This window comes from Rhineura floridana, chromosome 6 (genome assembly GCF_030035675.1).
Source record: "Rhineura floridana isolate rRhiFlo1 chromosome 6, rRhiFlo1.hap2, whole genome shotgun sequence".
Taxonomy (NCBI): Eukaryota; Metazoa; Chordata; class Lepidosauria; order Squamata; family Rhineuridae; genus Rhineura; species Rhineura floridana.
This window is the reverse complement of record NC_084485.1, coordinates 136,428,069-136,440,000: the sequence shown is the minus strand read 5'-3', so window position 1 is coordinate 136,440,000 and position 11,932 is coordinate 136,428,069. Positions and strand designations below refer to the sequence as shown.

Below are 11,932 nucleotides of genomic sequence, written 5' to 3'. Positions count from 1 at the left end.
CCAAATAGGCTTTACACCTTTCATTTACAAAAAAAGCTAGTCTTGGTTCTTCTGTGCACAGTGCTGAGTTCCTTTCTTTAAGGATAAGGAAAATATCAATACCTCCCCCCAAAGGGCACATGGCAAAGTGCCTCTGAACAATGCTTCCTCTCCTAGCTGGAAACCATTCAAGTACACTTGATATGAAATCTAGTGTCCTCAGCTTGTCTGCAGTGGGAGGGAAGAGCAGACTGGGAACTGGGGTGGTGGTGGACTGGAGCTGAGAAGCAGAAAGAGACTGAACCTTAGCCAGAGCCACCTGGGGAACAGGTCAAGAAGCAGAGTGGAAGGGTCCTCAGCTTCCCAAAGGGACAGAGCACTGGCCTTTTCCTTCCCTCAGTTCCTCTTTCTGTCTCATAAATCAAATGCTGATTTTGAAAGGCCTCTTTAACTAAGGCATAATTTCAAACATAATTAGGGTGTAGAAATGTTTCTTCCTTCTTCTGTACCACAGCTGTGTGTGCATGTATCTGCTGCACTGGATGTGATATTGTGTGCTGCCACATATTACTGTGGCAATGCACACTATTTAGCCACACCTACTTTGGGGCCACACCCACTGCTGCCATATAGCTCCAGGGGGGTGGCAACAAGGCAATGCAGCCCTCAGACCAAAAAAGGTTAGCCACCTCTGCTGTAAGCAATTATAAAAGTACTGGTTGAATTTGTTACTATGAAAACATCTAGGATTTGGCAGGCCTTATGGGTAGGGTTACCATCATTTTGTCATTTCAAAAAGAGTACATTTGGCTTTGATAAGTGAAAAGTAAGAGTATGCTGTTGCACCATCTCAAAAAGAGTACATGTACCCTTAAAAGAGTATGGTTGGTAACCCTACTTATGGGTATCTATTGGAACAGTGAAAGATGCTAAAACACTTTCAAAATTTTTATTCTCTATGAATTTTTTATGTAACAATTAAATTCATCCTCCATTGGGTGTTTATTCTTTATGAAAACAAAATATAAACAGTTAAAAAAACACCCTGCTCCAAATGGTCAGTACTTTCCATCCACTGCTCCCAAGCAGAGTAGTTAAACAAAATAAAAATGTTAGTACTTTGCTTACACTGTAGACATCTAATAGCTTAAACAGATTTAAAGCAATTGATTAATAATAGCACCATCCATTTTGATGTACGGATAGGAAGAAAAGGATTTGGGTGCAGTAATGGCTTTTACTTATTTGTTTATTCAGTCACTATATTTATGGCAAAAAAGATTTGCTGCAACAGTGGAAAATGCGAGGAGAGACAAGGAGAGACTGGAATCAAGAATGCTCTCAAATGGTAATTACATGCACTGGCAACAAGCCAAAACCTTGCATTTCAAAAATAGAGGAAAATGTGATTTTTATGTCAGACTGTGGTGCAGGGCCCAGCACTGGCAAGCAAACCATGTCTGAACATGACCCAATGAGAACAGTGAGGGTGGGGGAGGGGACACAAGAGGACAGCATAAACAGAGAAGAGAAAGGCAAAATGAGACAAATATGGGTTATTATCACAACCATGCAGATCAGAACTTTACCATCCTTATGCAAATATGTATTGGGGGGGATACACACTGAGAGGAGGAGGAATATAAATATGTCAGTCTTAAATAAGGAGCCAATTAGATGAGATATCTGACAGATTGTTTATTATATATACAAAAGACCTTCTTTCTTTGAGCTACTTTCCTACTTTGAAACCCTATCCCTCCCCTGGGCCTTACCAGTCTCAACCTATCTAAGAGAGGTGCCTAAAGGTATAGTCATCCTTACAAGGGAGAGCTCTTTAGTGATTCAATTCTTAAAGCTGAATGCTTGGTACCACCAACTCATGATTAAGGTTGCAATCTAATACATGTCTACTCAGAAGAAAGATCCATTGGGTTCAAATGGGGCTTACTCCCAAGTAAGTGTTGTCATGAAATAGTAGCATGGTTCAGAATGGTTTAAGGTAACATGGCTCTGATGCAGGGAATTATGGGGATTTCATCTTGTGCAGAGATGGGCCTCTGAGTGAGTGGAAAATGTTAAGGAGGCTTGAGAAGCAGCACCTGTTTATCTTTGCTATCTGATGAGAGGCTGGTACTAAGGTCAAGCAGGCCTGAGAACAGTTGAAATCAGGGGGGCTGTTAGGCGCGAAAACTGGAGAAGCTTCTGGAAGCATTGCCTCATTAGAAAGCCCTGATTGGCTAAAATACTATGGACCGTTGCTGGGGATTTTTCCTTAAGTATAGGGGTGAAATCTGTAGCCTTTGTTCCCCTGGGTTGTATCTTGATCGATGGTTACCTGAGTGGGGTTCCACTGCCTTCACTACCCAACTTATGCCTCTCTGTGGAGAGGTGAGACTTACAACTACTATCTCTTCAAAGTAAGTAGAATAGGATAGTTAGTTTTGTTATTTTTGGTTGTGCCTGAACTCTCTTATATGTTCTACCTAACTCCCTGTTTGGGTTTTAAGGAATTGTTTTGCTGCTATTAATTGTGCACTTATATTTTATTCAATAAAGTTACTTCTTATTTACCCATGTGTGTTCATTGCAGGAGGTGAAATCTGGTTCTGAACCTGGTACCTTGGCCACTGACCACTGTGTTTTGGGGTTGCTTGGGGCTTCTGGACAGGGAGTGCCCTTTTGGCTCTTGTCCTTGGAAATCCCTGGCAGAACTATCTCTGGACTCTGGGTTTCCCCTGACTCAGAGTGGTTATTCAGATTGAGGGGTGGTGGTAGCCTATCTTCTACCTTGCAGGGTTGGTATTGGTTTGCACAGCCTTGGCAAGGGGGAATGGTTTGTCAGGATCAGTTGCCCAGGGTTGGGAATTTGGATATGCACCTGGCATCTGTAGGATGGCTTAGGGCATGACAAGTGTGTATTGGACTGTAACCTAAAGTGGATTACATTTTTCTTGCTTAAAATATCGGCTGCCTTTTTGAGGTCAAACCCTCCCAAGGCAGCTTTCAATGTATAAATTCACATTACATAACCAACAGCAAATTTAAAACCACAAAACACAGTAAGAATGAATCGGAAAGAAGACCTAGCAATAACACTAACTGCAAACAACATATTCAGAATGCTTTTTCCAAAAGAGAATAAGGACACTTGTATTTTGCTGTCTTGTCATTCTCCTCATTACTCCTGAATTACAGAGGGAATCATTGCTGGTAAAACTGCAAAAAGGAAAATAGGTATAACCAAGTGTCACAAGTTGTGTATCATAACAGCCCATTCAGATAAGAATTTTCCAGATTCTCTTTCACACATTGGTAAACTTCTTTAACACTTAGAGGGGTTAGAGCAGGAGGTGAGAACCTGTGGCCTTCCAGACAATGTTAAGCTGGCTGCAACTGATAGCTGGAGTCCAATAACATCTGGAGGGCTCCTGGGTCTCCACTGCCAGGTTCAAGAGAGCATCCTCCGGCACTTTCTCTATATTGGCTCTAAGGATTTTATGTGGATGTTTGTAGAATAGACAAACATGAGAAGGTTATATGAGGCAGGAGAAAATATGCATAATGCTGAGCAGATTTAAACTTAATTGTTCATGCCTTTTCTAAACAAAAACAACAAACTTAACTGCATTTCTGTTCATATTGTAGTCTATACTTGTGGAATTGGCACACCTAGATTACAAGTATGGTGTGACAGCTCACCAGCTCACATGAGTAAATACTTAGACTCACTGGCTGTCATAACTGTCATAACTGCTAAGCTCACCACCTATGGAAACCATTGTACATTAATCAAAACTGTATTATGTGGTTCGTCCTTTTAGAATAAATCAGTTTCTGAAAATAAGTCTGCCGCTAGTAATTAAAAATAGGACATATTAGTACTGGCTGTCCTGTTTTCAGCTGATGCAGATATGTGTGAGAGAGGCTTTTGTTCATTGTATCTAGTACAAACGTTATTGAAAGGTATTCCATAATGCATTTACTCATCAGTTTTACCACCAACAGTAGAAAATAAAGGCACAGAAATGCAAGTAAGTATAAAAGGGCTGAGACGGGAAGAAAACAATCCCTTTAAAATACTAATATGAGTTCATTTTTTCATCCTTCACAGTTAATACCTTGAGCTGAGGGAAAATTTTATGTGCACAGCTAAGGACTGTACTGTACAAGCTCAATTTAATCTGCACTTGTTACACACTTGTTAAGGAACTGTAGCTCTATGAGGGGTAAACTACAGTTTTCAGAATTCTTTGTTGGAAGCAATGTGCTATAAATGTAAGGTGTGTATGTCCTAGGTTGCTTGGTTACAAGCTTTCTTTAAAAAGACTTCATGTCTTCTTTAGCAAGGGAACAACTTAGCGGGCCTCAAAACCTTAAAACTCTCCCTGCTCCCAAAGGTTTGACTTTATCATAAGTGGCAGTTTTGGAGTGTTTCACTCCTGGGTATGAATGGGCTGACCCATTAAAGTCCAGTCTTTCCCAGTTCCCATCTCTATGTGGATTTTAAAAGGAAACTATTTTAAAATGTTCACAGAAACAGAGTTAAAATTTTTTTACAAGGCGTAGTTGCAGCATTGCCTCGTGTTCTTATAAAAGCTAAGTATTGCTTTTGAAAATTCAAAAACAGGTCATTCAGACACACATAGCGTTGAGCCCCTAGGGCACTAGCCTCCTTGCTGTCGCACGCGTTGAATGCAATACAGCAAGCTCCCCTTGGAATGATGGGACTTAGGGAATTGTACAGGGAAAAACATGGCTGCCACAAAACACTAGAACGAGGAGGGACTAAGAAACAAACTTTATACACTTGCGTGTACACACGCTTGGGAAACTGATTGGTGCAAGTTTTCCATATGTACGGAGATGAGTGTTTGCGTTCATGCAGTTGTCTTCATTGCTATACAAGCAGCAATTATGTTTGCTGTATAAAGGCGTTGGGCTACCCCCAGTATATTTATAATCATGGGTCTCTGTAATTCGTTTACCACTTCAAACACCAGGGTATATGTGGTCTACTTCTAGGAGGCTCTCCTAGAAGTACAGGTTTAAAAAATCACACACGGTAGCTAACCATAAAATTAGAATGCCGCCCTTAAACATTACGTCAGCTACCTTTGCAACCTATCAGTTTTTCATTTGGGAATTAATGGAACAGATGGCTTAGCCTTAGAGTGTAAGGATGCGATGAGGAAAGAAAAACGTCCTCGACAGATGTGAAAAAAAGATGCAAAGTAATCCTGGCAGAGAAGGAAAAAGAAAAATTCACACCCTGGCTTCGTTTACTACTTATTGGACCACCAAGCCCCATCACGCCTCCCAGTCCATCCACTTCTACTGTTCTTCGTTATGGGCTCAGTGCCCGTCAGCGAGGCATCCTCCCTGAGGAGCGCTGCTCCTCGCCGCCGCTTCATGCTGCCTCCGCCCCTGTACCGCCCATTTCGTCGCTTTCCCATTCAGGCGTCTGCACTGTCACCCCGCCCAAGCGCCGCCGGGCCCTGAGGAGCCGCTCTGCTGGGCAGTGATTGGCGAAGCTGCTTGACAACCGCAGTCAGGCCGCCGCTTCTCCTATCTTGGGAACGGGGGAGAAAAAGGAACCGAGAGCCGGCAGGGCCGCTTTGGCTGCTGGTGGCAGAACCCCGCGACTGGACTCTTTTCCCCTCGGTCTTCCCCGGTGTGAGGCTCTTGCCGCCATTTTGTGTGTCCCCCTCCAACCCGGTCTCCTCTCACAGCCCGTGCTTTGGGAGGGACCCTCCTTTTAGGTGAGTCTGTTTCGCTTCGTTAAGGTCTCTAAAGAACGCAACGCAGCGAGGGATGGTGAGCGAGGGAGGCAGCGGGTCTTGGCTGGCCTTACGTTGTGTTACCTCTCATGGGTGGTAAGGATGTGAAGCTCACTGGAAAAACTGGGGAGGAGAGTCGGGGAGCGGGAATTAAAAGGACTGTCCGAGGCCTGAGAAGAGGCCTGAGTGCCCTTTCGGGGACAGGGTTTGGTGCCAGCGCCAGCCAGCCCTTGGAGGAGTTGGCAGGACAAGGGATTGACGCTGTTGGTGGAGGAAACTGCACGCTTGGCAGACGGCGGCGGGAGGGGGTGAGACAACAGCTTTCCTGCTGCTGCTGCTGCTGCTGTTTTGATGCTGAATTGGCGAAAGGACCATTTTCTTTACGCCCACCCTCACCTTTTTATTCTTTTCAGTGCCGTGTCTGTCTCACCCCGGTCTTTTAAGTGACGTGTGTGTGTTGCAGAATTTGTTTGATAGTGATGGTGTGGCATTTCTTTAACCTACTTCCCATTCTCTGTTGAAAGTCTCCTTTTTTTCCTTTGTTGCAGCATTAACAGTGCAAACCTCCTAGAATTTGTAAGCACCTGCTAAGTTGCTCTACTTAAGTAACCTATATCTGTCCTGGGCACATAAAAAGCACTCTGTTTAGGTTGTGCTTGCATGGTTGACAGATAGGATGTCTGGAACAGGTTTGCATCACTTGGAGGCAAAAATAGGTGTGAAGTTTTTAGCCTGTCTTACCTGCTGTTAGATTTTTTATTTTATTTTTTTCCTGAGGAAGCTTTCTAGTTCTGTGTCCTACAAGTCCTTATTTACAAGCAATACCACTGCAAAGAATGCCCTTACTGTGTCACATCATGGATGCTTTTCCAGTGTGTTTTAGCAGAAGAACATAGGAAGAACTTAAGAGATTCAAGTATCCAATTGCCTAACTCATTGTTACAATCCTTTGTTCACACAACTGAGCTGCAGTGAAAGAAGGGTGGATTTGTGTGTGCGTGCGTGCGCATGCTTCTTTAGTAGCAATTCGGTGAGTGTACAAATAAAGGGTGACAGTTATTACGAATGCATTCTGAATAAAAGAATGTGAACTTGATAACATATCGACAGCAGGCAGTTGCAGTTGCAGCAACTATATACAATAGCCTGAGAAAATAACAGAATACTCTGTTCTTTGTTCATTCCAGTTGGTTGATAGCCTTAGTCTGAAGGATGCCAATAACATAAGAATTCATGCCTGTGACTTTTCTGGAGTACAATGTGTCAATTGTGTATTTGCATTTGGAGACCTGTATAGCAATAGGTAACATGTGAGAGGGGCTGAATAAATAAAAGATGCTGATATAAGTGTTATGCTAGTAACTTATTCTAATTTCTAGATGGTAATCTTTTGAGGATTTTTTTTTCACCACCACCTCAGTTAATTGCTGTAATGAGTAATATATCACCTTACCTTGGTTCCTGCTGTGTTCATCAGTTTCATTTTGGTCATCTAGACAAATAATTATTGGAGAATAAATTGAAACGGAAGCAGATGGAAACAATCCAAAGCTATGCAAACACACAAAAAATTTTTATTTTGGTATAAACAGGGCAAAATATAATGTGGATGATTTTAGCTCTCCTCTTCTTAGAGGTGCAAAGGCTCTGGCCTTTCAGTGTTCCTATTGGCCACAGATAATTTCTGCACTTGGCTATTCTTGAAGCCTCCTCATGTGTTTTCTCCTGTGCGTGCATTTTTGTAAAACTTAGGGTCCAACCGAGCCAGTGTGGTGTAGTGGTTAAGGTGTTGGACTACAACCTGGGATACCAGGGTTCAAATCCCCACATAGCCATGAAGCTCACTGCGTGACCTTGGGCCAGTCACTGCCTCTTAGCCTCATGAAAACCCTATTCATAGGGTCGCCATAAGTCGGAATCGACTTGAAGGCAGTACATCTATCTTTCTATCTTCTTATCTATCTAGGGTCCAACCAGATTTTCTAGGAGCTGCTTGAAAGGAAGGAGAAACAGAGACCTGAGTGTACCAGTAGGGTTTTGTTCTTGATGTTGTATTGTGGGCTCTTGCCCTCCTGCTCCTAACTTTTCCATATAGAGTTTACTTGAAAGGTGCCAGGCTTCAAGCCTACCTAGGAATCATAGCTAATTTTTCTGTATAAGGAGGTGGTGGCCAGGTCTCTCATTCTTCAGTACTCATCAAAGGAGGAGAAACATTCTTACTGCCCTCTTCAGTAACCCTGACACTAGGAGCAGTTTTCTAGAAGAAGTGGTAACTGGGTGGCTCAATTTTTGCACTCCACTCTTGTCTGTATTGCTGCTGCATTTCTATATCTTGCTAATAAAGAACAATCCAAGCACTCTGGCACCAAAACATGTGTGTTGATGGGGATGGAGGTAGCATCCTCTTGTCATCCCTAGCATAAGGAATATGGTAATTTTGTAGTGCCCTACTTTTCCCAAAAGGGACAATAATTCTCAAGGGTATATATGCATTTTTATGGGAAAAAGCCCAGCAACAGCCAGGAATTAATCAGCCAGTCAGGGGGCTTTCTGATAATGAAATCTTCTGGAACTTTCGCACCTAATGGTCATGCGCTTCTCCAACCTTACCAGGAACCTTACCAGGCCTGTGGCCTTGAGGTACCCATCTCTGCTTGATAGGCAGGTGTTCTTGCTCACTGCCTAATTAACTGAGTTCAGCTGTGAGATCTGACAGTCTCATGGCTTCTCAGAGGCCCTAATTCAGGCAAGATGCTTTCCCCACAATTCCTTGCCACAGAACCATTTTAGTTAACAACCTTACAAACCAGGCGTTGTTGACAGGAGTGGTTTCTATTTGATATGTGAAGAAGTACTCTCTCTTGCCTCTCCTGAATCTGCTAATATTCAGCTTCAGTAGATGACCCCAAGTTCTAGCTTCCCCGAGTGCCCTATTGTAGGGTAGAAGGGCGGGATAGAAATATTTTAAATAAAAAAAATAAATAGTATTATGATAACGGGAGAAACATTTACCTCTAACCATTTTCCCCACACTGCATAATTTATACACCTTTGTCATGTCCCCCCTTACTCACTTTTTTCCCATACTAAAAATTTGGACATGATGAGACCTTTCCTCATAGGGCAATTCCTCTAGCAGTTTCATCATTGTGGTTACCCCTTTCTAAACCTTTTCCAGTTCTACAATATCCTTTTCAAGGTGCAGAGGCTAGAACTGTACAGAGTATTCTAAATGCAATCGCACCATGGATTTGTATAATGGCATTATGATATTGATAATTTTATTTTCAATCCCTTTTCTAATGATCCCTGACATGGAATTGACCACTTTTACATCTGCTATGCACTCAACATTCTCTTTGACCCTTTCACCACAACCCCAAGATTTCTGGCAGTTCAGACCCCATGAATGTATATTTGAAATATGGATTTTTTTTGCCACGTTGATCAATTTGGTGCTGTCAACAAATTTGGCCATCTCACTATTCATCCATAGCTCCATATCATAGCACCAGTCCCAATACAGATCCTTGGGCGACCACACTTATTGAAACCCTCTATTGTGAGAATTCAGTTTATTCTCACTCTCTGCTTCCTGTTCTTTAATTAGCTACTGATCCATGGTTTCCACAAGGATTAAGCCCTATCTAACTAATCCTGTTGGAAACCATACTAGTTTCTTTTTCAGCAATACTTGTTCTTCTTTATGAGGAATGGGGAACCTCTGGCACAATCATCCCCCCCCCCAAGGAGTCTAGTTTGGCCCCAGGTCATTTTCCCTAACTACGCCCACCAGCTGACATCATTGATGAGGGCAGGAGCTGGAATGCATTCTCCCATCTGCCTTTCAACTGATGGGCCAGTTAATGTGCACCTTCAACCCCCTCGGCCCTTCTGATCGCAGAGGCCTGAAGGATAAGAGTGGAAGGGGGGATTGAAGGCATGCTCCCATCTGCCCTTCACTTGATGGACTGATTGGAACACGCCTTCAATCCCTTCTCTCCTCTGGCGCATTCTGAATGGCTCTTTAGCTCCTGGGTAGATTGGAGCGCACCTTCAGGTTTGCATTGAAGCCTCAGGGCTTCAAAGGGAAGCATCACCTGACATCACTATGACTTCCCTATCAACTCTGGCCTGCCAGAGGTTGGGAAATGAAGTTCTGGTCCTCTAGCCAGAAAAGGGTCCCCACTCCTGTTTTGTGTGTTTGGTATTTCTATCTTAATCATGCTTACCACCAGTTTTCCTAGAACACATGTTAAGCTAACCAGTATGGAATTTCCGAGATCTCTGCTTAAAAATTGGTGTTAAATTGGCCACTTTCCGGTCCTTGGGTTTGAAGCCAATCTTCGGAACAAGTTAAATAGTTTTGTTGAAAGATCAGCAATTTCACATTTGAGTTCTTTAAGATGCTATCTCAACTTAGTGATTTGTTTTTAATTTGTCAGTGAGGCCTAGAACTTCATTTCTTGTCAGATGGCTTTGCCTGGAAACAACAGCCTAACTAACAGTACAATCATATGCATGTGTCTTATTTGCCTTGGTTCCTCAGACTCCCTTTCTAAGAAATTTAGTTTAGACACAGGGATCTGCTCTACATCTTCTGCTCTGAAGGCAGATGCAAAGGATTAATTCAGCTTCCTAGCTCTCTTTTCTCCTTTAGTATACCTTTGCCTTGTCATTCAAAGGTCCAGTCACCTCCTTAGCCAGTTTCCTGCTTATGATGTCTTTATATAATTTTGTAATTGTTGGTCTTAATGTTTTTAGCAATATGCTCATTGAATTCTTTTTTGCATTCCTTATTGTTTGCATGCATTTATTTTATGTTACTGTCTCATGCAACATAGGCAAGGCTTGCTTTAACAAGTGGAAAGGGCTTAGTAAAGATTGCATGCAGTGACAATTTAACTTTGACAGAGATAGGCACTACAGAAGCACAGCCTTAGCCTGCAATCCAATACACACTTACCTGGGAGTAAGTCCCATTGAACCCAGTGGAGCTTACTTTTGAGTAAACATGTATTGGATTGTACCCTTCGTTATTTTCATCTGTATCAATTGGTTGTCATATATGCCCAATATAGGAAGTTATCTGGAATAAACATATGCAGTTTTGTAAAAATATTTGAATGTCCAAGTTGTCTTATAGTAACAGTGAAGGCTTTGCACTTTTAACAAATAATTAAATAGAATTGGCAAAAAATCTGTAAATTCAAAATGTGTATTAAAAAGAAAGGAATTCTAAATCCTTCACTCATTCTGAAGTATTAGCCTTGGATCACTTTCATGACATTGTGTACCATATGTGCTGGCAGTTTGTGGCATACTGAGCTCTTGAGCTGTATCTTTGAGATTATCTGGATGGTTGTTTATCTCTGTGTGATTAAATCTCCTTTGCATACACCCTATAGTCCCCAATATAAAAACACTGATGAACCAATGTATTCTATTAGAGTGTAACAAAGTAATTCTCCTGACTGTATTTACTTTTTTGGTAGTATTTTTAATTGCTTCTGAATATGTACGCCTTTCTTCCAACTGGACTTATTTCATCAGCTGTAGGTTTCTTCAGAGTAGCATGCAGAATGAACTACAATATAACAACATTTTACAAAGGCAAAGACCAATGCCGCAATCCAATACTAGTCATGCGTAAAAATAGTATTTACACATAATTGTGCTAGACTGTGAATATGCATCCCACTGACAATAAAATAATCCAGTACGTATAGGAGGTGTGTGTTTGGATGCATATCTGAATGTATGCCTAATTTACACATGCAGATTGAGAAAAACTGCACTTGCTGAAATCCTTCTTCTATACACCTTAGGAAAGGTATAGGTATCCTGTTCTCCTTTCGTATCTGGTAGCATTAAACATCTAATTTGTAAACAGGTTTTTGTTGACACTCCCTTTAAAGCTGTTGCTTAGTGTAGATTTAATCCCTGGCAGCATATTATGTATCATGCCATTTTCTGTATCAACAGAATGCATAAATATTTAATAATATTACAAATTCTGTCTTGGAAGTATGTGATTTGAACTTTTAACTTGTTAAAGTCCAATCTTGTCATATTTCATATGACATGTACCTGTAATACACTAATTCTAAGAAACTCAGTGGCTAGCTAAACATGATTCCTACCAAGGTTGTTTTTAGACATTTGGTAAGTCA

General features: G+C 41.8%; 1 protein-coding gene across 5 annotated transcripts in view; it reads left to right on the top strand.

Moving 5' to 3' along the window:
• The first annotated feature begins 5,138 nt into the window (after positions 1-5,138).
• WDR47 (WD repeat domain 47) overlaps positions 5,139-11,932 on the top strand; it is a 48,017-nt gene continuing 41,223 nt past the window's right edge. The window contains exon 1 of one of the 5 annotated variants that reach the window (XM_061633906.1): positions 5,139-5,741. The gene's annotated coding sequence lies outside the window, so the exon portion shown is untranslated. Of the gene's footprint in view, positions 5,742-5,770; positions 5,856-5,963; positions 6,068-6,709; positions 6,790-11,932 lie in introns of those variants that run through there. The other 4 variants (XM_061633910.1, XM_061633907.1, XM_061633908.1 and 1 more) reach the window with 4 other exon arrangements.